Raw genomic sequence first — 23877 nt, 5'->3', positions numbered from 1 at the left:
ATAAGTTGCCAAAGCTCTTAAAAAGTAGGCATTTCTGAGCTACAATATTTCTCCTGAGATTTTTGCTGTATTATTTTGCCTATTATTATAAATTGCTTTGAAGTTTAAGGAAAAGAGCTATGAAGTTTATACCTTTGAATTCAATTATCAGTCTTAAATCAAATTTAATTCTAAATAAAATGGATGAGTATTTTATTGTGGGTCAAGAGCACAGATATATCATCATTTTGTACCAACTGCTGCTTTTAAGTCTCATGCCTTACCTGTTGGGATTTGACTCAGGTGTCAGATCAAGAATATTCTGAGAGTTAAGTACCAGAATAAAAGACAAAACACTTTTTTTTAAAGTCAATTTTTGTTTCATGGAGAGAGTTTTTATAAGTCATTTTCTAATAATCAGCAGTTTAAGAGATATTTTGTAGGTTATTTCATAATCCACAAAATGTACCAGAATATTCTGAAACACAGTTCTGTTGAACTTCACTGCCCTGGAACTTTTTGTTATTTGCATCATTAACTGCATATGCAAGTTGTGTTTATAGAGCATAAACTCTTGAGCAGTACTTCTCAAACTTCTTCTCACCCACTGATGTATATAAACAGATCTTTTTTTTTTTAAGAGAGAGAGAGAATTTTTTAATATTTTTTAGTTTTCAGTGGACACAACATCTTTATTTTATTTTTATGTGGTGCTCAGGATAGAACCCAGGGCCTCGAGCATGCCAGCCAAGCGTGCTACCGCTTGAGCCACATCCCCAGCCCAGACAGATCTTTTTAAATGGTTCTTTATTTCATGTATATTACCAAAAACAAACAAACAAACAAAAAAACTTTTGAAACTCCTTGCTTATGCATTTACATATTTCAATTTAAATTAATTATTTAAAGAGTAATATTTTAGGTGGAACTCAGATTTGACCCAATTATGACAACATTAATGATTGAGGACTTTATCATAATATGCTCCCTAAACTAAAAGCATCATATTCACCTGTTGTACTTAGTAACTGTAAAATCCTAGATCCACAGAATCAAGATATCAAGGAAAGTTTCCTTGCATCTTTAATGAGATTCCCAGGTGATCCTTATATATGCAAAAGTTTGAAAACTGGTTTGTGGACCTAATTGTGAAGGAGAGTGGACCAGAAAAAGTTGATTTGCAGTTTTCCAAACTTTTCCTGATGTTATAACATTAGAGTCTGAATCACAATTTAGTGACACAATGTCTTATATTTCCCCCCCCAGTGCTTACCACCCTTTAACTCTGAGCTCTTAATTACAAGATAATTCCATAAAGACATACTATATCTTAATTATCTTTTTAGTTGCCTTGGCAGTAGTAAATGTCAGATTAATTAATGGAGGAGTAAGTACACTAATTAATTCAGTAATATCTTTATGTTGCATTCTAATTGTCCACAGCCCCTCAAACTGCAAAAGCTTGCCCTTTTCCCTTAGAATGTCACATGTAATCCTTATTTTTAAATAAACATTCCCATTCTGTAGTATTCTTAGAACTCTTTTAGATATTGATGTGTAGGCATTATTCATTTCTTTATTCAGCATGTATTTATTAAGTAGTCACAGTGCCAGATTGTGGGAATACATTAAGAAGACTATGACACAGCCAGGTGTGGTGGTATATGCCTGTAATCCTAGTGACTCAGGAGGCTGAGGCAGGAGGATCACATGTTCAAGGCCAGCATTAGCAACTTATCAAGACCCTGCTTCAAATAAAAACTAAAAATGGCTGGGGATATAGCTTAGTAGCAAAGCATCCCAGGGTTCAATCCCCAGTACCAAAATTAAAAAGAAGAGTTGACACCTATCCTCAAGAAATGATCAACTTAGTACAGGACACTTGACACTGTGGAATAAATGCCTAACACATGGTAGGCATTAGAAAACATACTGAATTCTTCATTACTGAATGAATTATCCTTTCTGTTACCTTTTCAGTTTCCCCTACTCCTTCTACATTGGATTTTTTCTGTAAATCTACAAGTGTTTTTTTTTTAATATTTATTTTTTTAGTTGGACACAATATCATCTTTATTTTATTTATTTATTTTATGTAGTGCTAAGGATTGAACCCAGGGCCTTGCAGGTGCTAGGTGAGCACTCTACTACTGAGCCCCAGCCCTACAAGTGATTTTTTTTTCCTTTTAAAAAATATTTTATTTAATCATACATGAACACAATACCTTTATTTATTTATTTATATGTTGTGCTGAGGATCGAAGCCAGTACCTCACACGTGCTAGGTAAGCACTCTACCTCTGAGCTACAGCCCCAGCCCCCTTACAAATTGTTTTAAGTTTTGTTTTTTGTTTTTTGTTTTTCCAATGGAGAAAAGTTAAAAGACACAAATAGAAACTTTGAGTGTTAGGTTATTATATGTTCCTTTATTTCCTTAAAATATAATTACTATCTATAAGGCAGTCAAGAAAAACCTCCTAGAGAAAAGTTTTAGATATGGTTTGTGTTCTTTTGTATTAAGTGATGTAGAAGGAAGGGGTTGCTCAGAGGTAGAGTGCTTGCCTAGTATGTTTGAGACACTGGGTTGGATCCTAGCACCATATAAAAATAAATAAATAAAGGTATTATGTCCATCAACAACTAAAAATATTAAAAAAAAAAAAAGATGGGGCTGGGGTTGTGGCTCAGTGGTAGAGCACTTGCCTAGCATGTGTAAGGCACTGAGTTTGATCCTCAGCACCACATAAAGATAAATAAATAAAGGTATTGTGTCCAATTACAACTAAAAAATAAATGTTTTTTAAAAAGGATGAAAAGGAATGAGAAATGGTCCCTGGGGATTTTGAGAAGGCACTTTTGGTAGAAAACCACAGTATAAAGCATTGATGATTAATATGCCCAAAATTAAATGATATAGATGTGGCTAAAAAGATGTGTGGTAGAAAGATGTAACAAATAGTTTGAAAAGAGTCAAAAGAAAGTTTCTAGGAGTGTTTTTTTTTTTTTTTCTAGTTTCCTGGCTTCTTCTTTTTTTCTCCATTGGGAGAAAAAATTTAAAACTATTTGTAGATAATGTGGAAGGAGAGGGGAAAAACTGAAAAGGTAGCAGAAAGGATTACTCATTAATTAATGAAGCTTTCAGTACGTATTTTCTAATACCTATCATGTGCTAGGCACTCTCTGTTCCAGTAGTTTGGGATGAGACTGACAAGGATCCTATTTTCATAAACTGGGTCTCTGAAGCTTAGAGAAGGGTAAGATTAGCATCAAGGATACTTATGGAGGATTGGTCTTAAAGAAAAAGAATAGAGAAAGAAACAGAAATTTAGAGATTCAGAAGGAGTTTGAGAGCATTTCATCTCATATGGAATGCTTTTAACTAGAGTTAGAAATAACATAGGAGAGATAAGGATGTAGTTTAGAATGGGATTTTAACAGAAATGTCATGAAAGTACTAAAATTAGACTTTAGTATAAAATACAGACTGTCTTAATGGGATGAGTCTATGGAGGATTTGGATTAAGCTTAGATGGAAAATAATTTATGTAGTCACAGAATCAGGGAGGAAGAGCTAGTGAGAGAAAGTCAAAGGAAAGGTTTAGTTTTTATTTTTGTTTTTAAAGTTGGTTCATGGAAAGGGTGAGCAGATTATCAGGAACGTGAGTTTGTTTTAAACACTTAGAATTGATATCCCTCTGGGATATTCCAGTGTACGCAGTGGAGATACTGAGGTTTGGAACTGAGGCCAGAAATAGAAATCTGGAAGTCATTAGTAAACAGGTAAATACTAATTAATGTCTTGGGAGCACATGAGCTCACCCAGGAGACAGTGAAAAGTGAGAAAACAATCAAAACCATGAACTTTGGAAATACTAACATCTATCCAACAAAAGGGAACTAAAGACCCTGAAAAGCAGAATGAAAAAGGAGTTGTCTGAGATGTAGGAGCAAAATCACAAGAAAATAGTGTCACAGATACAAGGGAAGAATAGATAGGAGTGGATTTATGAGGGATACATAAATGAATTTTGCTTTTAACATGTTGAACAAAAGGTATCTAACTCTGAGATGACCAGTATACTGTCTCCAGTATATCCTGCCAATGAACATGACTAGCATTTGTCAAGTGGTCTAAACTCATTCCCCAACACTGTCTCAAAGTCCTAGAATATCTGTCTCCTTAATGTTTTAAGCCCACTGCTTTCTTGACCTTTCCATAGTCAATCTTTAGTTTAGGTTTTTTTTTTTCCCCTTATCTCTTTGATTTTTTTTTTCATTGTAGTTGAACACAATACCTTTATTTTATTTATTTATTTTTATGTGGTGCTGAGGATGGAACCCAGGACCTTGAACGTGCAAGATGAGCGCTTTACTGTTGAGCCACAATCCCAGCCCCTCTTTTTGATTCTTATAGTAACCCTCTTCCTAGTTTCCTGGCCTCTTCTTTTTTCCCTCTTAATCCATCCACATTGTCACTTCTAATGATAAATAACTATCATCTGCTAAGTACTTACCACGTACTTTTCTAAGTGGTTTAAATGGATCACCTGCCTTAATTTTCTTAGTAATCATATGAATTAGATGTTATTAACATTCTAGCTTTACATTAAATGAATTGATCATCAGAGAGATTAAATAACATGTGCTTTGGTAACATATTCAAGTTTGCCCAGCTAGTAAGTGGTGAAGAACTCAAATCCTAGGGCCTGAGATCTTAACTACTATGTTTCATTGCCATAGTACTCTAAAACCACAATTCAATCATCTTACTCTTTTGTAAAATTATTCAGTGGTTCCTCATTACTTTGAGGATAAAACTCCAGCTTTCTCATATTGGCCATTTTTTATTTGGCCTAGGCCTACTATTTAGTTCTTCATTCTTCACATTCCATGAAATGCTGTCCCTTGGCTCCTATGCTTTATTCCCGGAATATTCATACTTCCTTTCTAGATGTTGTCATGGTCTGTCTTGCCTTTAAAACTATCTTTGCACTCCTTCTGTTAGGTGTGCCCTCTTTTTTTTACCCCACTTTTGATAAGGTATTCATTTTTTTTTTTAAAGAGTGGGAGAGAGAGAGAGAGAGAGAGAGAATATTTAATATTTATTTTTTAGTTCTCGGCGGACACAACATCTTTGTTGGTATGTGGTGCTGAGGATCGAACCTGGGCCCCACGCATGTCAGGCGAGTGCGCTACCGCTTGAGCCACATCCCCAGCCCAATAAGGTATTCATTTTCAAACTTTAGCTCAGGTGAATCCTCCCAGAATGTCTTCTCTAAACTCTTCCTCAAGATGAGGACAGGCAGGCAGGCTGGCAGGCAGGCCTTGTGTTCCCTCAATATCCTATGCTTATCTTACAATATTTATCATATTAAAGTTAAGAGTTTCAAAAAAAAAAGAAAGGAAAATTATTATATCCTATGAGATCCTTACAGGGAGGATTTCTTTCATACATTTAGAAGATCAATTTGATGAACATTAACAAAAAGGTTTGCTTTTTCCAATGGTAGAGAGAACTTACTTCTTGGGATGATGATAAAATTCACTCACTTTTATTCCAGACAACCATGGGTCTAAACCACCTTTACCATCAAGGTTAGTCTTAAAGCATGATCAAGAATGATTTCAGGTCTAGTTGCAATAATGAGGAATAGTACAGTATTTTGACTCTGAGCCTGACTGCCAAAGTTATTGCATTTTTTTTTTTTTTTTTTTTTAGATATGTGATCCTTGGTCCTTAACTTCTCTATGTCAGTTTCCTCAGCTACAAAATGAGAATAATGGTTCTTATTTTGTGGAGCTCTCTGAAGGATTAAATGAGAATTCGAATATTGTCTGGTACATTGTAAGTTTTCAGTGTTTCATTAAAATTACACATAATGGTCTAAAAGACACTTTCAGTAATGTGACCGACATCCATTTTTAGATATATTTAATTAATCAGTCAATAAGTATAAGTGACCTATAGCAGATTTTTATTTTGATTAGGGTAGACATGAAGAGACTAGAAATTAGTTTTTCCTTCCTTTTAGGAAGAAAACAGTGAAAATTTAACAGAAACCTCAAGATTTCACAATTTTGCAGGAAAAGACAAATATTGAATATGTGTGAGTACTGCAGCTTTGTTTCCCATGATTTATGAAGATATTTTTTTTGTCTAAGAAGTAGGCTAATCTTATAATAAAATGAGGTTTTATTTAATAGAAATTTATTATCAAAGGTATTATTGCATAGTCAGCTTCACATGTGAATACTAACACACATGAGTACCCATCCTCCTAAACTTTACCTGTGTAAGCAACCTTAAACCTCATATTACTCAGCAATATTACTTTGGGGAAAACAGCACAGGAACCATAAGTATTTGAAACCTTTACTCACTGATGTTTAGGGGTTTCTGAATTTACATGCCCAGATTGATCTAGATTCTGGGTATCACATAGTAGATATTACCAAGCATTTTGTTTTGTTTTTACTACCATGCATTTTAAAAGAAATTAGTGGCACTTTGATTTTAGTTACATATGGCCATTTTGCCAAATGCTTGCTGAAATTTGTATAATATCATTTTCACAGGTTGATTCATAATGTTTACATTCCATTATATATATATGTATGTATGTGTGTGTGTGTGTGTGTATATATATATATATATATATATATATATATATATATTTATTTATTTATTTATTTTTTAGGTGTAGATGGACACAACACAATGCCTTTATTTTTATGTGGTGCTGAGGATCGAACCCTGGTACCGCCCGTGCTAGGCGAGCGATCTGCCGCTGAGCCACAATCCCAGCTCCTACATTCCATTATAGAGATTAACATTAGAAAAGTACATGTTTCAGATGAAGATAAAGCTGTTAGATAAGATGTCCGTGCCCATAGTAAATGATAGAATAAACTGACATCAGATTTCAGACTTGTGTGCAATAATGAAAAACTGATATTTGAGTATCCAACACGTATGTTGATATTTCTGGATATTAGATATTTTAGTAGGATTTAAATGCTATGCAACTACAGTGAGTGAGGTTTTGGTATTGTTGAGTCTCAAGGAAAGCAAAACGAGGACTAATGTTTGAATGTACTGTGTGCCAGGCACTTTGCATGGTTAGTGTATTTAATCGACATAAAATGCATAATTAAGCTAAGCTGATTTGGAATAATGAAGAAATTCTATAATATTTATAAAGTATTTCTAAAACAATGTTGTTACTTATAAGTGTCTTAACTTAGACTACTATAGCAAATACCATAGGCTAGTGACTTAAACCATAGATATTTATTTTTCACAGTTCTGGTACCTGGGAAGTCTGAAATTAAGGTGACATTAGATTGAGTTCCTGAGGACCTCTTTTTGGATTATAGACTGCTGCTTTCTCATATGGCCTTTCCTCTGTATGTGTGTGGAGGTGGGGGGAGGCTGTGTGTGTATGGAGAGAGTGTGCTCTCATCTTATAGGGCTACTAATTCCATCAGGCATATTCATGGCTACTGTGCCATCCTCATGGCATAATCTAAACCTAATTACCTCTCAAAAGGTCCTACCTCTAAATAGCATGACATTGGGGTTAAGCCTTCAACATATGAATTTTGAGGAAAAACATTCTGCTTGTGTAGTCAATATGATAAACCAGACCATTAGTATAAAAAGTGAGATTAAAAGATGAATACTTAAATAAAAGACCTAAAGTAAATATTGAACTAAAAGACCTAAAGTAAATATTGAACTCAGGAGCACTTGACCACTGAGCCACATCCCCAGCATTATTTTTTGTATTTTATTTAAAGATAGGGTCTCACTGAGTTGCTTAGTGCCTCTCTTTTGCTGAGGCTGGCTTTGAACTCTCAATCCTCTTGCCTTAGTCTCCCAAGTCACTGGGATTACAGGCTGCGCCATGGTGCCCAGACAAAACTCCAGTTTCAAAAGAGAATTTTAGGTGTTTTTATTCATGAGTTACTTGAAAGTAATGTGTTTATTGAAATGATTTTAAACTATTTTTTAAAATTTTTATTTTTTAGTTGTTGATAGACCTTTATTTATTTTTATTTGTATGTGAGCTGAGAATCAAACCCAGTGCCTTACACATGCTAGGCAGGTATGCTACCGCTGAGCCACAGCCCTAGCCCCTGAAATGATTTTAAATGTCAGAATTTTGCATGTAGTATTTACAAGCAATTCTTTGATTTTTGGAAAGTAAGCATAGATGGTAAATTCCATTTGCCGCAGTCTGGCTGCAGCAAAATAATGGGGGGGGGGGGTGATGAACAACTTGTGTACATTGATAGGGCAGGAGTGGGAGCTGTTTATTGTAGGACCGGAGGGGTATTTATACATTCGCACAGCTTATCTTAATTAACATAAACTAGATACAGCAGTCAACCAATAAGAAATCTCCACACTTAATGGCTCGATGGTGCTACCTCACAAACCACTCCCCCTGGCAAAATGCCAGGCGCCATCCTGACTTGTTTACAGACTCTAACACCATTAAGAGTGCATTTTGGGGGCTGGGGACGTAGCAGTGGTATAGTGTTTGCTCCGCATGCATGAGGCCCTGGATTCAATCCCATACCACACACACATGCAAAAGTACCTTTTGTCCATTATTAAATTACAGCATTTTAATTATAAAATTATAGTTATTCACTAGTCTTTATAATTTTAATTATAAAATTATAATTATACTGTGAATGATAATTCAGATATCCTGGAGACTAATTTATTTATCTATTTATTTATAAAATTTTTTTTAGTGCACTACTCATTTATTTTTGTAAACCCTCATTTTCTCTGCCACGGAATATTGGAACATTGCCTGTCAGATTGATTACTCAAGAATATATAGGTTCATGCTCTGAGAAAAGCGAATGCCCCGAGCAACTGCTAACCCTTTAGAAACTTTAAAATAAATACCAACAGCTAATAATGGCACTGTGTAAAAGATCTTTACCACTGAATTAGGAAGAAACAATGCAAATTTTTTTTAATAAAAAAAGTCCCACAGCATTTATTTTCATCTGGTAATAATATAAGGGTCATCAAAACAATATGAACAAATGTTTTAGAACTATATTCCCAGCAAAGGACACCTAAATTAAAATATTGTAGCTTTCTCTGTAATTTCTCACTTCATTGATCATTTCTAGTTGGAAACACTTTGTAGCAGAGTAATATTATCTCCTTTTAGCATGATCCAACCCAGCTGTTTTCTTGACTTTGTCTTAGAATGAATCTCTTCTGCATCATCTAATATAAGGTTCATGTATTCATCGAAACCAATAATACAGCCCTCTATCTGCATATTTTCTAGTTCATAGAGCTACACCTGAATCGGGATCTGTTTTGTAAGTATCTGAAGATGAGGTTAATGGGCTGCACCTTCTGTACCTTCTAGCCTTGGCCACAGTATGCCATGGTGGAATCTCACAAAGACCCACGCCAACCAGCCGAGACTAATTTATTGATAGTTGTTTTTATCTTTAGGAATTACCTTTTTCTACTCATTAAAATGGAATATCCCTGACAGATGTTAAGAAAAATAGTTTTTTGAAGTTTGGCACATTTGTTTATATAACTCCTTTATTCTTTGACCTCTGAAGACTTGCTAATACTCTTTCCATATGATGCCTATCAGAATATATAGGCATTCACATTAAAGAGCAACACATATGTCTGTTCAGTGTGTCATTTATGGAAAACTGCATACAAATTATTAGCCACTAATTATCAATTTATTTTATATGGCTACTGAACATATATGTTTGAATTACATTTGGTTAAATCTGATTTGAATAAATGAATGACCTGAAGGAATGAACTGGATTTCACTGTCAGTTCTTTATTTATCATCTACCTAGATGGTATTGCCACATTGAAATAGAATTAAATCATAAAAGTTCTTTTAGTTTAAACCATGAGTGTCCATTTTTGTCTTCTGTGGTCTGTAAAGGAAGACTTAGTATAGCAAAAGATTTTGAGGCAGGCTAGTATCTTAGAAGTAGATAAACCTTGTTTTACTGAAGTAGCCAAAGAAAAAAATAGATAAATTGGACTTCATCAAAATTTAAAAATTGTACGTGTCAAAGAACACTATCAAAGTAAAAAGGAAACCCACAAAATGGGAGAAAATATTCACAAACTATTATTATTATTATTATTATTATTATTATTATTACATTTCTGGGAATTGAACTCAGGGCCCCATGCATGGTAGGCATCTTTGCAAATCATTTTTCTGTTCAGGGTCTAATATTTAGAATGCATAAAGAATTCTTAAAAAGTAACAAAATCAAATAAACAATCTTTCAGTTAGAAAATGGCCAAAGGATTTTAATAGACATTTCTCCAAAGAAAATATGTAAATAAATAAATTAGAAATAAGGGACAGAATAGAGAGGGTTACAGGGTAGAAAAAATTCAGATAATCATATTAAGTGCAGATGAAAGAGACACAGTAAAGTCAGAATAGCTAGCTAATAGACATGGAACTAAAAATTTGTAGCATAATGAGAAGTGGTGCCCCTGAAGTAGAGCTCTCAACAAAATAGTAATCAAAGAATACCTGAAATAAATAATTGAATCTAGAATGAAAAATACCCTCCTAAATAGGGACAACGCATAGGATCATATGTGAGATTACATTATCCTTAGCTTTAAAAGCAGTGAGTGAATTTTTTTTGTAGTGGTAGATGTACAGAATGTCTTTATTTTATTTGTTTATGTGGTGTTAAAGATCAAACCCAGTGCCTCACTCATGCTAGGCAAGTGCTCTGCCATTGAGCTACAACCCCAGCCCAACATAATGTTTTACATGATGTCTTTTCTTCACCTTAGAGGATTATTTTAGAAAATTTCTCTGGGTGAAGAAACATTTAGCATATTCTTCAGTTTAATTAATTTCTTTTAGTTTTATTAAATTCTAATAAAGTTAAAGTTTTAATGCTTTTATTTAAAAAAGTAGTATCATATTTTTGTAAAATAGTATACCCATCTATCTATACAAAAGGGAAAATAGGTAGATAACAAGCTAGATGCCTGGAATGGTGTTAATAGTAATAATCAAGTCTGGTGGGATGTATGTCAATCAGAATCTGGTCAGGAGACAAACCCCACACCATTTTCTTTAACAAAGAATTTAATATAAATTATTGTTAACACATTGAAGTGCCAAAAATAGGATATTAAAGTTATGGACGTAGCAACTGTGGGAAACAGTTACCATCCCTAAGGTTATGAGACAAAGGAAAAGATGTTGAAATTATTTAAATACATAAAACTAAGGTGGGTGGGCTCATGGAGTTTAAACTCAGATTTCTGAGTTTAATGTCTTGGGCTTGTAGGAGAGGCCCTGCTGGGTTAGGACTCAGATACCTAGTGCTGGTGTCTCTTAAAAAGCACATAAAGCTGTTTCTGTAAGTGTTGGAAATACTGCAAATAGTATTTAACTATTGAAATTGGTGTTCTGGGAACTAAACTACCACCACAGGTGAGTAGAAATGAAGCCAGGCCATTGAGAAGAACAGAAAGAGCATATTCCATTTTTCTCCTCCAGCCTTCCTGTTTCCTTGTAGCAACCTTTGTTGGTATAACCTAACAAGTATACAGCATTGTATAGAATAGCATGTTTGAATTGACACAGTGTGATTTTTTTTCTTTATATGCATTGCTTATACTTCTTTACAATGAGCAATGTTGATTTCCAACAAAAGTGATTTTTAAAGGAGTACCTACCACAGTGTTTATCATATAGCTCAAAAGAGGAAGGTAGTGGAGGGCGGGGCTGGGGTTGTGACTCAGGGGTAGAGCACTCACCCAGCACATGTGAGGTCCTGAGTTCCATCCTCACACCACATAAAAATAAAGATATTGTGTTCAACTACAACTAAAAAAAAAAAAAAAGTTTAAAAAAAGGAAGGTAGTGGAATCTAAAAGAGATAGAATTGTGCATTGTTATTCAATATGTGGTTGATGGATTAACATCTATATTACCTGAAGGATTATTAGAGATATCTGGGCTTTATCCCAGAACTGTTGAATCAGAATCGTGGGGAATGAGGTTCAGGAATATGTTTAAACAAACATCCTGGTGATTTTATGCACATTAACATTTGAGAATCACTGATGCATAGTTTAAAATTTCAGGGGTAGGTTTGTTTTTTTTTTTGGTCAGAAAGATGCAACTATGTGACCTTGATCTAGTTAGTTAATAAAATTTGAGCCTCTGTTTCCTCATCTGCTAAGAGCCACAGCCAAGTAATATGATGCATGGCATTTTTGGTTGAAAGGTGAGCCAGCAAGCCATTGGGATGATTTGATTATGTTAAGATCTGCATTCATATGGATATTGGACTCCTGCTGTCCACCTTGGCCTGCTACAGGACTCCTGGAAAGTTCCCATTGGTTGGGGAAGTGCGGTAGGAGGGAATCCCGGAGGAGGGACTTCCTGTTGGGTTCCAGGAGAACACTGTGGATCGGTGGGCAATCTTCCCAGGAGCTTAGGGCATTGGCGGCAGTTTCAAAAATAAAGTTTGTTCCTGCTTGAGTGGCTCATGATTTTGTGCCCAGCCAGACTGCGGCACTCATCTATAAAATAGATGGAACCGAAGATTCTTTGGGAATCAAATGCTAGCATATATAAAATGCTTATCACAATATCTGACACAGTAAACATTCACTGTTGATATTATCAAATGGTGAGGCTGGGGCTGTAGCTCAGCGGTAGAGCGCTTGCCTTGCACTGCAAGTCACTGGGTTCGATCCTCAGCAATACATAAAAATAGAGATATTGTATTCATCTACAACTAGAAAGTATTTTAAAGAAATATTAAATGGTAATTTTTCTCTTTCAATTTTGTAACAATTTTATAGCTTGGACTCAATTCAACCATCATTTATTGAAGGCTATGGATAAGGTTATATACTATGGGCAGCTATAAAATAAATGAGGCATATTTGCTACACACACACACCTTTATTATATATACACACATATGATTGTTTCATATATATATAAACTTTTTTATCCATTCATCCATCAGTCGACACTTAGATTTTTTCCATGTCTGGGTTTTTAAAAATAATGCTGCAATAAATATGGGGATGCAAATACCTCTTCAAGATACTGATTTCATTTCCTTCAGATATTTATGCAGAAATTGGCTTCTGTATCTTATGATAGTTCTATTTTTAATTTCCCATTTTTTAGGAAAATGTTTATTTAAGTACCATTTTAAAATCAGATTATTTTTGCCATTGAGTTGTATGAATACCTTATTTTGGATGACGACTCCTTATCAGGCATATGATTTGCAAATATTTTCTTCCATTTCATAGGTTGCTTTTTCATTTTGTTGTTTTCTTTGCTGTCCAGAATCTTTTTAGTTTGATGTACTCCCACTTGTTTATTTTTGCTTTTGTTGCTTTATGCTTTGAGTGTCATATACAAAAAATTATTTCCAAGTGTCAGGGAATTTTTTCCTTGTGTTTTCTTCTAGGAATTTCAAAGTTTCTGATTTTATGTTTAAGTCCTTAAGTTTTTTGTTTTTTGGTGGGGTGTGGTATGGGTGATTGAACCAAGGGGTGCTCAACCACTGAGCCACATCCCCAGAGCTTTTTTGTATTTTATTTAGAGATAGGGTCTTGCTGGGTTGCTAAGGGCCTCACTAAATTGCTGAGGCTGGCTTTGAACTCTTAATCCTCTTGCATCAACTTCCCAAGTTGCTGGGATTACAGGTGTGTGCCACCCTGCCTGGCTTCTTAATTCATTTTGAATTAATTTTTTATGAGTGGTATAAGATTTCATTTTTTGCATGTTGATATCCAGTTTTTCCAGCACTATTTGTTGAACAGACTGTTCTTTCCCCATGATGTGTTCTTGATGCTCTTGTCAAATATTAGTTGAATGTATATGTGTGGGGTTATTTTTGGCCTCTCAATTCTGCTTATTGGTCCATACATCTATTTTATGCTAGTACCATACTGTTTTTATCACTTTAGTTTTGTAATATAGTTTGAAATCAACAAATGTGATGCCTCCATTTTGTTATTCTTTCTCGAGATTGCTTTGACTACTCATGGTCTTTGTAGTTCCATATAAATTTGGGGATTTTTTTTTCCTATGAGAAATGTCATTGAATTCTAATATATATAGTAATATATATGTATAAAGTCTTTAAAACACCTTATTGAGGAACACAGAGGAAGACTTCTAACAAATGAAAGGTAGTCTCTGTCCAGCTTGCCATCCATAACAAAATATTGTTTTTACTAATTTCCCCCAAATAAATTCCACATGGAGCAGATATGACAAAAATAAAGCCATATTGTGGACAATTAAAAATTAAATAGGAAAATTAAAAATAGATTTACCGTATAATCTTAGCAATTCCACTGCTATATATGTAGCCAGAAGAACTGAAAGTAGAGTTTTGAAGAGATGTTTGTACACACATATTCATAGTAGCATTATTCATGATAGCCAAAATGTGGAGGCAACACAGATGTCCATGAAAGACATTCTGCTAAATGAAATAGGTGAAATAAGCCAGTCACAAAAGAAAAATACAGTGTTTTTTTCATTTTTGAGATATCTATAGTAGTCAAGTTTGTAAAAATTGGAAGTAGAACTGTGGTTACTAGTGGGTGAAGGAGAATGTATCAGGAGTTGTTGCTTAATGGGTATAGAATTTCACTTTCGCAAGATGAAATTTCTTGAGATTGGTTGCACAATAATGTGAATAATGGCTAATATTTTTGAACTCTATACTTTAAAACGGTTAAGAGAATAAATTTTATGTAATGTGATTTGTCACAATTAAAAATTAAGATTATCTGGGCATGGTGATACACACCTGTAATCCCAATGGATTAATGGTTTGTGAGGCTAAGGCAGGAGGATTGAGAGTTTAAAGCCAGCTTCAGCAAAAGTGAGGCACTAAGCAACTTTGTGAGACCCTGTCTCTAAATAAAATACAAAATAGGGCTGGGGATGTGCCACAGTGATTAAGTGCCCCTGAGTTCAATCCCAGTACCCCCTACCCCAAAAATTAAGATTAAAAAGTGAAGCTATTTGTGTACAACCAGAAGAAAACATAAATGGAGAAGTTATACTCCATTTATGTATGATGTGTCAAAATGCATTCTACTGCATTCTATTCATGTGTAACTAATTAAAACAAGAAAAAGCAAAGCTGTAAAACATTAGGAGAAGGGCTGGGGTTGTGGCTCAGTGGCAGAGTGCTTGCCTTGCACCTGTGAGGCACTGGGTTTGATCCTTAGCACTACATAAAAATAGGTAAACAAGGGGGGGCTGGGGCTGGGGCTCAGTTGTAGAGCACTCATCTCACATGTGAGAGGCCCTGGATTCGATCCTCAGCACCACATAAATAAAATAAAGGTATTGTGTCCACCTACAACTGAAAAAAATATTTTAAAAAATAAGTAAACAAAATAAAGATATTGTATCCATCTATAACTAAAAATAAAAAAGTATATTTTAAAAATAAAACAGGAACTATGTTTTCTTTCAAAATGATAGTAGTTCTAAACACAAGACAAAGCACAGAATTCAAAAAATAAAATATTGATACATTTTATTATATTAAATTATTTTTAAAAAATTCTGCAGAGTGTAACAGGAGAAACTGGGTATGGGGGTCTATGGACAGTATCTACACAACTCTAGTTAATCTAAAATTATTCTAAAAAGCTTAAAAGTATTGAAAACTATGACAAATCAAGATATAATTGGATAAAAATATAGTTCACATAGATTGAGCTTTTGTAGTGTATAAAGAACTTTTACAAATCACTAAGGAAAGAATCAAACAGTAGAAAAACAGTAAATTAAATACACATAAGGGAAATGAAAGTTTAAAATACATGCAAATATCATTTGAGTGCAGGGGTGTCACAGCTATAATCTCAGATGCTTAGAAGACTGAGGCTGGAGAATTACAAGTTTGAGTCCAACCAAGGCAACTTAGAGATGTCCTGTCTCAAAATAAAAACGACTTGAGTTTAATGCAGTGGTAGAGTGCCCCTGGGTTCAATCCCCAGTACCAAAAGAATGAATGAATGAATGCAAATATCACCATTTTGTATTCCTAATGAATCAGTGGAGCTGAACTTTGATTATCAGTGGTTATCAAGATGACTGCTAAACTGTCTTATTCTGCTAGTATGCATACTATATAGGATTGTGAATATCATGGATTTTAATCTTTTGATTAGGTTATATCAAATGACACAGTTGACCTTAAGGTAGATTGGTTATCTGGGCAGATATGGCCTAATCACATGAGCTCATTTTTTGAGTATTGAATTAGTGCCTGGGGCTGGGACTCAGCCGGAGCCCACTTGCCTGGCATGTGTGAAGCACTGGGTTCAATCCTTAGCACTGCACATAAATAAATAAATGAATAAATAAATAAATAAATAAAGAGTAGAGAATTACCTATAGCTGGTTGGAGATGAGGAATTCAGAGACTACTTCATGAAACACATGAAGGTTTTGATACACCATTTCTGGCTGAAAAGTGGAAAGAGCCATAAGTTAAGAAATGTAGGTAGCCTCTAGGAACTAAAAGCTGATAGACAAGGAGAGTAGAATCTTAGTCCTACAACCAAAAGGAACTGAATTTGATCATAAGAAAGAATGAGCTTGGGAACAGATTTCCCCCAGAGCCTCCAGATAGAAACTCAGTGATACTGACATCCTGATTTGGTTTGATATTTTGACCAAAAGCACCCATTCTAATTTCTGATCTCTGAATTATAGACTGGAGAGATAATAATGGTTGTTTGAACTTTTCTTTTTTTCCCACATTTTTAAAAACTTTTTTTTAGATGTTGATGGAACTTTATTTTATTCATTTATTTTTATGTGGTGCTGAAGATCGAACCCAGTGCCTCACACATGCTAGGCAAGCTCTCTACCACTGAGCCACAACCCCAGCCCTATTCTCACATTTTTTTATTGGTGAATTATAAGTGTACATATTGATGGAATTTGTTGTTACATATTTGTACATATGTACAACAATATGATTTGATCAATATCACTCCCCAGCATTCCCCCCCCTTCCTCCCCACTTCCTACCCCTTCCCTCTACTGATTAAATTTTAATTGAGATAAAATTCACATAATGTAAAATTCACCACTATTTTAGAGTATACAATTCAGTAGTTCTTAGTGTGTTTGCAATATTGTATAACCATCATTACTTTCTAATTCCAGAATACTTCATTGCTTCAAAAAGAAACCCTGTACCTCCTACCCCCCCCCCTTTTAAACTGGGTTTCTTTCTTCTTTTTTTTTTTAAGTTGTAGTTGGACACAATACCTTTATTTATTTATTTATTTTTATGTGGTGCTGAGGATCAAACCCAGGGCCCTGCGCGTGCTAGGCAAGTGCTCTACCGCCGAGCCACAATCCCAGCCCAAATTTCCCCTTTTTCCCAAAGGCCTGGCAACCATTAATTTATTTCTGTCTCTATAGATTTTCCTATTCTGAGCATTTCATATGAATGGAATCATAAGGTTTGTGGTCTTTTGTGTCTGCTTTCTTTCATTTAGGGTAACATTTTCTAGGTTTGTTATGTTGTGGCATGTATCAATCAATATTTTCATTCCCTTTTATGACTAATTAACTCTTGTATAGAGGCACCACATTTTGTTTATCACTGGTTGATAGACATTAGAAGTATTTCCACTTTCTTGGCTATTATGAGTTATAAGGTGAACATTTTTATACAAGTTTTTGTTCAAACAGGTTTTCAATTCTCTTGGTTATACATTTAGGAGAGGAATTGCTGGGTAATATGGTAGCTTTACGTTTAACTTTATAAACTTTTTCATATCCTTGCTAACTCTTGTATCTTTTTGATTACAGCCATCCATCCCATTGGGTTTGAAGTGGCATCTCAAAAGTGCAAACAGTTCGATTTCCATGATGTTGAGAATCTTTTCGTGTGCTTATTAGCCATTCATTTATATTCTTTATAGAAACGGCTATGCGTATACTTTGGCCAATTTTAATTGGGTTATTAGATTTTATTGAGTTGTAAGAATTCTTTATGTATATACTGGACTCCTAACCGGTATATAATTTGCAAATATTTTCTGCCATTGTGTGGGTTGTCTTTTTTTTTTCTTTTTTTTTTTTTAAAGAGAGAGTGAGAGAGGAGAGAGAGAGAGAATTTTTAATATTTATTTTCTAGTTCTCGGCGGACACAACATCTTTGTTGGTATGTGGTGCTGAGGATCGAACCCGGGCCGCAAGCATGCCAGGCAAGCGCGCTACCGCCTGAGCCACATCCCCGGCCCTGTCTTTTCATTTTATTGATAGTGCTCTTGGCACCAAAATTTTTTTAACTTTGATAAAGTTCATTTGTTCTATTTTTTCTTTTGTTTTCTATACTTTGGGAATCATAATTAAAAATTGTTGCCTAATTTAAGGACATAAAGATTTATAACTTGGTTCCTTCTAAGTGTTTTGTACTTTTAGCTCTTATATTTAGGTCTTTGATCCATTTGAAATTAATTGTTTTTGGGGTTTTATTGTTTGTTTGAGACAGAATCTTGCCATGTTGCCCAAACTGATCTTAAACTTGCAGGCTCAAGTCACCATACCTAGTATTGGGACTGTAGGCACACATCATTGCAGCTAGCCAGAAAATAATTTCTGCATATGACAGATATCCAGGTGTCTCAGCACCATTTTTTTTTTAGAGATAATACTCTACCCTATGGAATTATCTTGATTCCTTTATTCAAATCAATTGTCCATAATTTTGTGGGTTTACTTCTGGACTCAGATTTATACATTGATCTCTATGTTGTTCTTTATGACAGTACCTTGCTGTTTTGATTACTGAAGCTTTCTAATTTTAAAATTAGGAAGGTTAGTCTTTCACATTTGTTCCTTTTTAAATTTTTCTCAAGATTGTTTTAATTATTCTGGGTATCTTGCCTTTTCCTTCTGAAAACTTAACTTGTCCATTTCTACAAACAAGGCAGTAGAATTTTGATAAAATTTTGTAAAACAGTTTGGAGAGTATTGCCATTTTAACATAGTCAATCATGAACACGGAATTTTTTTTTTCTGAAGTTAAGAGTGTCTTTAATTTCTTTCAACAATGTTTTATATTGCAGTATAGAAATCTTTTACCACCTTGGTTAAATTTATTCCCAAGAATTTTATTAGTTTTGATGATATTATAAATGGAATTATTTTCTTAATTTCATTTTTGAATTACTCATTGCTAGTTTATAGAAATAAATATGTAAGGATGTTATCTCAAACAGAATAATATATTTCTTTCTTTCCAATCTGGAAGCCCTTTATTCTTTTTCTTGACTAATTGTTCCAGCTAGAACTTCTGTTACTACCAGGCATCTTGTCGTGTTCCTGACCTTAGGGGGACAGCTTTCAGTATTTTACTCTCAAGTGTGATGTTAGCTGGGTTTTTTCATGGATACCCCTTATTAGCATGAGGAAGTTCCCTTCTCCATAGTTTATTGATTTTCTTTTTTTGTCATGCAGAGATATTGAGTTTTGTGAAATGGTTTTCTGATTCTGGTGAGATTATCAAGTATGGGGTTTTCTCCCTGTATTCTATTACTATAGAATAATAAATGGTTGATTTTTCATGTTGAATCAACTTTGCATTTCTGGGAAAAATTCAGTGTCATGGTGTTCTGTAGATATGCTGCTGAATTCAGTTGATAGTATTTTGTTGAGAATTTTTACATCTGTATTTCTAAGAGATGTTGGACTGTAGTTATTTTTTTCTTTGATGTCTTTGGATTTAAAAATAAATCATATTGTACAAATTATTGGATCGAATTGTGACATTTCCATACATACAAATACTGTGCTTTGATCATACACAGCCTCCCTCTTCCTTTTTCTTGTCCTTTTCTTTCCCTTTCCCTTATAGGCCATCTTCTTTATTTTATTATTTTATTTTATTTTTATTTTTTTAAAGAGAGAGGTGTGAGAGAGGGAGAGAGAGAGAGAATTTTAATATTTATTTTTTAGTTTTCGGCAGACACAACATCTTTGTTTGTATGTGGTGCTGAGGATCGAACCCGGGCAGCACGCATGCCAGGCGAGCGCGCTACCGCTCGAGCCACATCCCCAGCCCCTTATTTTATTATTTTAGTTTCCACAAATGAGAGAAAATATGTGATACTTATCTTTCTGAGTCTGGCTAATTTTACTTAACATGATAGCCCTCACTTCTATCCATTTTCCTGCATATGATGGGATTCCATTCTTCTTTATAGTTGAATAAAACTCTGTGTGTGTGTGTACACATATTTTTAATCCATCTGTTGACAGCATCTAGGTTGGTTCCAAAACTTGGCTGTTGTGAAAGTGTTGCAATACACATGGGCAGGCAAGTATCTCTTTGTATGCTTACTTAATTTCCTTAAGGTATATACTCATGAGTGTTATGACTAGATTGTATGTTTTTTTTTTTTTTGAGGAAGCTTCATACTGTTATTCAAAGTGCTTTACTAGGACTGAGGTTGTGGCTTAGTGGTAGACCACTTGCCTAGCACATGTTGAGGCACAGGGTTTGCTCCTCAGCACCACATAAATAAAATAAAGGGAGCTGGGGTTGTAGCTCAGTGGTAAAGCTCTTGCCTAGCATGTGTGAGGCACTGGGTTCGAATCTCAGCACCACATATAAATAAGTAAAATAAAGGTCCATTGACAACTAAAAAATATTAAAAATAGGTATGTGTTCATCTACAACTAAACCATGTATACGTACACACACACACACACACACACACACACACACACAAAATGACGTACTAATTGACATTTCTACCTGTAGTGTATCAGGATGGATTTTTTTGTTTTTTGTTTTTTTGGTACTGGGGATTGAACTCAGGGGCACTCGATCACTGAGCCACATCTCCAGCCCTTTTTTGTGTTTTATTTAGACATACAGTCTCACTGAGTTGCTTAGTGCCTGGCCATTGCTAATGCTAGCTTTGAACTTGTGGTCCTCCTGCCTCAGCCTCCGGGGCTTCTGGGATTACAGGTGTGTGCCACTATGCCTAGCTTATAAGGGTTCTTTTTTCTCCGCATCCTTACCAACATTTGTTATTTTTTGTTTTTTGATAGTGGTCATTCTAACTAGGGTAAAATGGAATCTCAAGTTTTGATTTGCATTTCCTTCATAGCTAAAGATGTTGAAAATTTTTTCATATATTTACAGCCATTTGTAATTCTTCTTATAAGAAGTTTAAGTTCAAATCATTTGCCCATTTATTAATTTGATTACCTTTGTAAGATGAATATCTGGCAAAGATTTTCTCTCATTCTGTGTAGGTTGTTTATTCACCTTGTTCATCTTTTGCTGTGCAGAAGCTTTTAAATTTGATATAATCCAGTTTGTCAATTCTTGCTTTTATTTCCTGAGCTTTTGGAAGATACATACTACTGTCATTTTGTTATTTTTTTCTTCTGGTTGTTTTGAGTAACCTATATTTGTTTCTTCCTTATTCATCTTGATGGCCTACTTTGTTAATGTTTGATTCTTTCCTATTCTCCTTTGCTCCAGTTTTCTAGAGCAATTTATTTTCCCTGTACTCTTGTTATTTTATTTATCTTTTCCCCTTCTGGGTGTAGAATTCCTTTAAGTATCTTCTGTAATACTGGTTTATTGGTCATGAATTCCTTTAGTTCGTACTTACATTAGAAGGTTTTTATTTCTTAATTATGAAGGATAATTTTGCTAGGTATGTCATTTAGTATTACATCATTCTGTGCTCTTATTACCTTTAGAGTTTCTTCTAAGAATTTGTTATTCTGATGGGTTTGTCTTCATATATGATTTGGAGCTTCTCAAAGTTTTTAATAATCTTTGTACTTTGGCTGGTTTAACTATAATATGTCATGTAGAGGTTGTTTTCTGATTTTGTGTACTTGGAATGTCTTTCTGTACTTGAATGTCCATCTTTCCCTATATTTGGTGAAATTTCTGCTATTATTTCACTGTGCCTTTAGTGAATTATTTCACTATGCCTTTAGTCTGAACCTCATCTCCCTCATCTATTCATATTATTATTAAGTTTGGTGTTTTTGTTTGTTTTGTACTCAGGATTGAACCCGGGGCGCTCTGTCTTTGAGTTACAGCCCTAGCCCTTTTAATTTTTTCTTGTGGGACAGGGTTACTAAGTTGTTGAGGCTAGCCTCAAATTTGTGATCTTTCTGCCTCAGCCTCCTAAATCACTGTGATTATAGGCATGTATCAACTATGCCCTACATAATGTCATTCTCATAAATTGTATGTTCTGTTTCTTCTTATTTTATTACTATCTGAATGTGATTAATTCATCAGCCTTGTCTTAAAGCTGTGCTATTCTTTATTCTACCTGATCTAATCTATTAGTAAAGCTTTCAACCGAGTTTTGTGTTTGATTTAAATATATATATATATATATATATATATATATATATATATATATATATATATATATATTTTAGTTGTATATGGACACAATCCCTTTATTTATTTACTTTTTTATGTGGTGCTGAGGTTCGAATCCAGTGTCTCACACATGCTAGGCAAGTGTTCTACCACTGAGCCACAACCCCAGCCGTGTGTTTGACTTTCTGAGTTTTTTATATGCAAGATTTATGTTTGGTTCTTTTCCAGAATTTCTCTTTATTGAATTGCTTTCATATGCTGCGTTGTCTTTCTTAATTCATTCAGCTGTTTATTTGTATCCTCTTTAAATTCATGGATCATTTTTAACATCATTCTTTTGAATTTTTGGTCTGGCATTTCATCAACTTCAGTATCAGGAATCATTTACTAGAATATTGTGAATTTTTAGATGAGTCATGCTGCTTTGTTTGTTTACTTCTTGTGTCCCATGTTGATTTCTGTGAGGGCCTTCTTAGAGAACAGCCTTCTCTTGATAACGTGTCCTGTGATATCTGAGTGTTGTGAAGTGTTGAGTTTAATTCCAACCAGACTTTATAGTATGGCTGTGATTAGTGGTATTTAACACACATGTGCAGTGTGAGAGCCTTAGGGTTCCACTTCTTCTTTAGGCCTCAGAAAAATGGGACCCCTCTGGAATATATTAGGTAGGCATTCTGTGGTCACTCCTTTAGTTTTTTACTTTTTTGTGGGGGGATGGGTGATGCTGGGGATTGAAACCAGGGCCTTGTGCATGCAAGGCAAACAGTCTATCAACTGATTATATCCCCAGCTCTCCAGTTTTTAACGTGTTCTGAAAGGGTATGGGAGCAACTTCTGCTAAGGTCCTTGATAGGTGCATTTTTCTACAATCTTTGTGTTATTTCTCTCTGTTGTTGCTTTGGTGGTGAATTTCAAGAACGGGTTTTAAAGTTTCTCCCAGCCATGCCTACCCGGGGCCAAGTCTTCAGCTGGGGACTTTGTCTCTCTCGTTCTTTAAGCTGAAGTATCCAGCAACGTTTGAGTAGAGCTGGGTTTTGGGTAAAGTAAAATGCAATTTCTCTTAGTTGGGCTGGAAGTGTCTCTTAGCAGTAGAGCATCTATCCACTATGCTCAAAGTGTAAGACTTGATCCCTGGCACCATGTAGAAAGAAGAGAAAAAAAAAACAAAAAACAATAACAACAACAAATAGAAGCAGAGCAGGTACAGAAAGTAAAAACCAAGCAAAGACTATGATGTACACATTGCAAACAACAGAAATTATGGAGGTAAAATAATACACAATAAATTGAAAAGTTTAAAAAAGATAGAAAATTAAGACAGATAAAAGGGGACAGGAAAATTTAAAAAAAATAGAAAATTCAAAAAGAGAAAAGAATGAAACTAGGAGAAAATATAAAATCAATAGTTAAAAAAATAAAGAAAACCAAAAAGAG

At 34.6% G+C, this 23877-nt stretch overlaps 1 protein-coding gene and 1 pseudogene across 1 annotated transcript in view; one reads left to right on the top strand and one right to left on the bottom strand.

Moving 5' to 3' along the window:
• The window catches only part of Pygo1 (pygopus family PHD finger 1), a 39318-nt gene that overhangs the window by 2727 nt on the left and 12714 nt on the right, over positions 1-23877 (top strand). The gene's annotated exons all lie outside the window — the stretch shown is intronic.
• On the bottom strand, positions 9135-9406 carry LOC113200113 (small nuclear ribonucleoprotein E pseudogene; annotated as a pseudogene).

The sequence above is a fragment of the Urocitellus parryii genome, chromosome 6, assembly GCF_045843805.1.
Source record: "Urocitellus parryii isolate mUroPar1 chromosome 6, mUroPar1.hap1, whole genome shotgun sequence".
Taxonomy (NCBI): Eukaryota; Metazoa; Chordata; class Mammalia; order Rodentia; family Sciuridae; genus Urocitellus; species Urocitellus parryii.
This window is presented reverse-complemented; position numbering and strand designations above follow the sequence as displayed.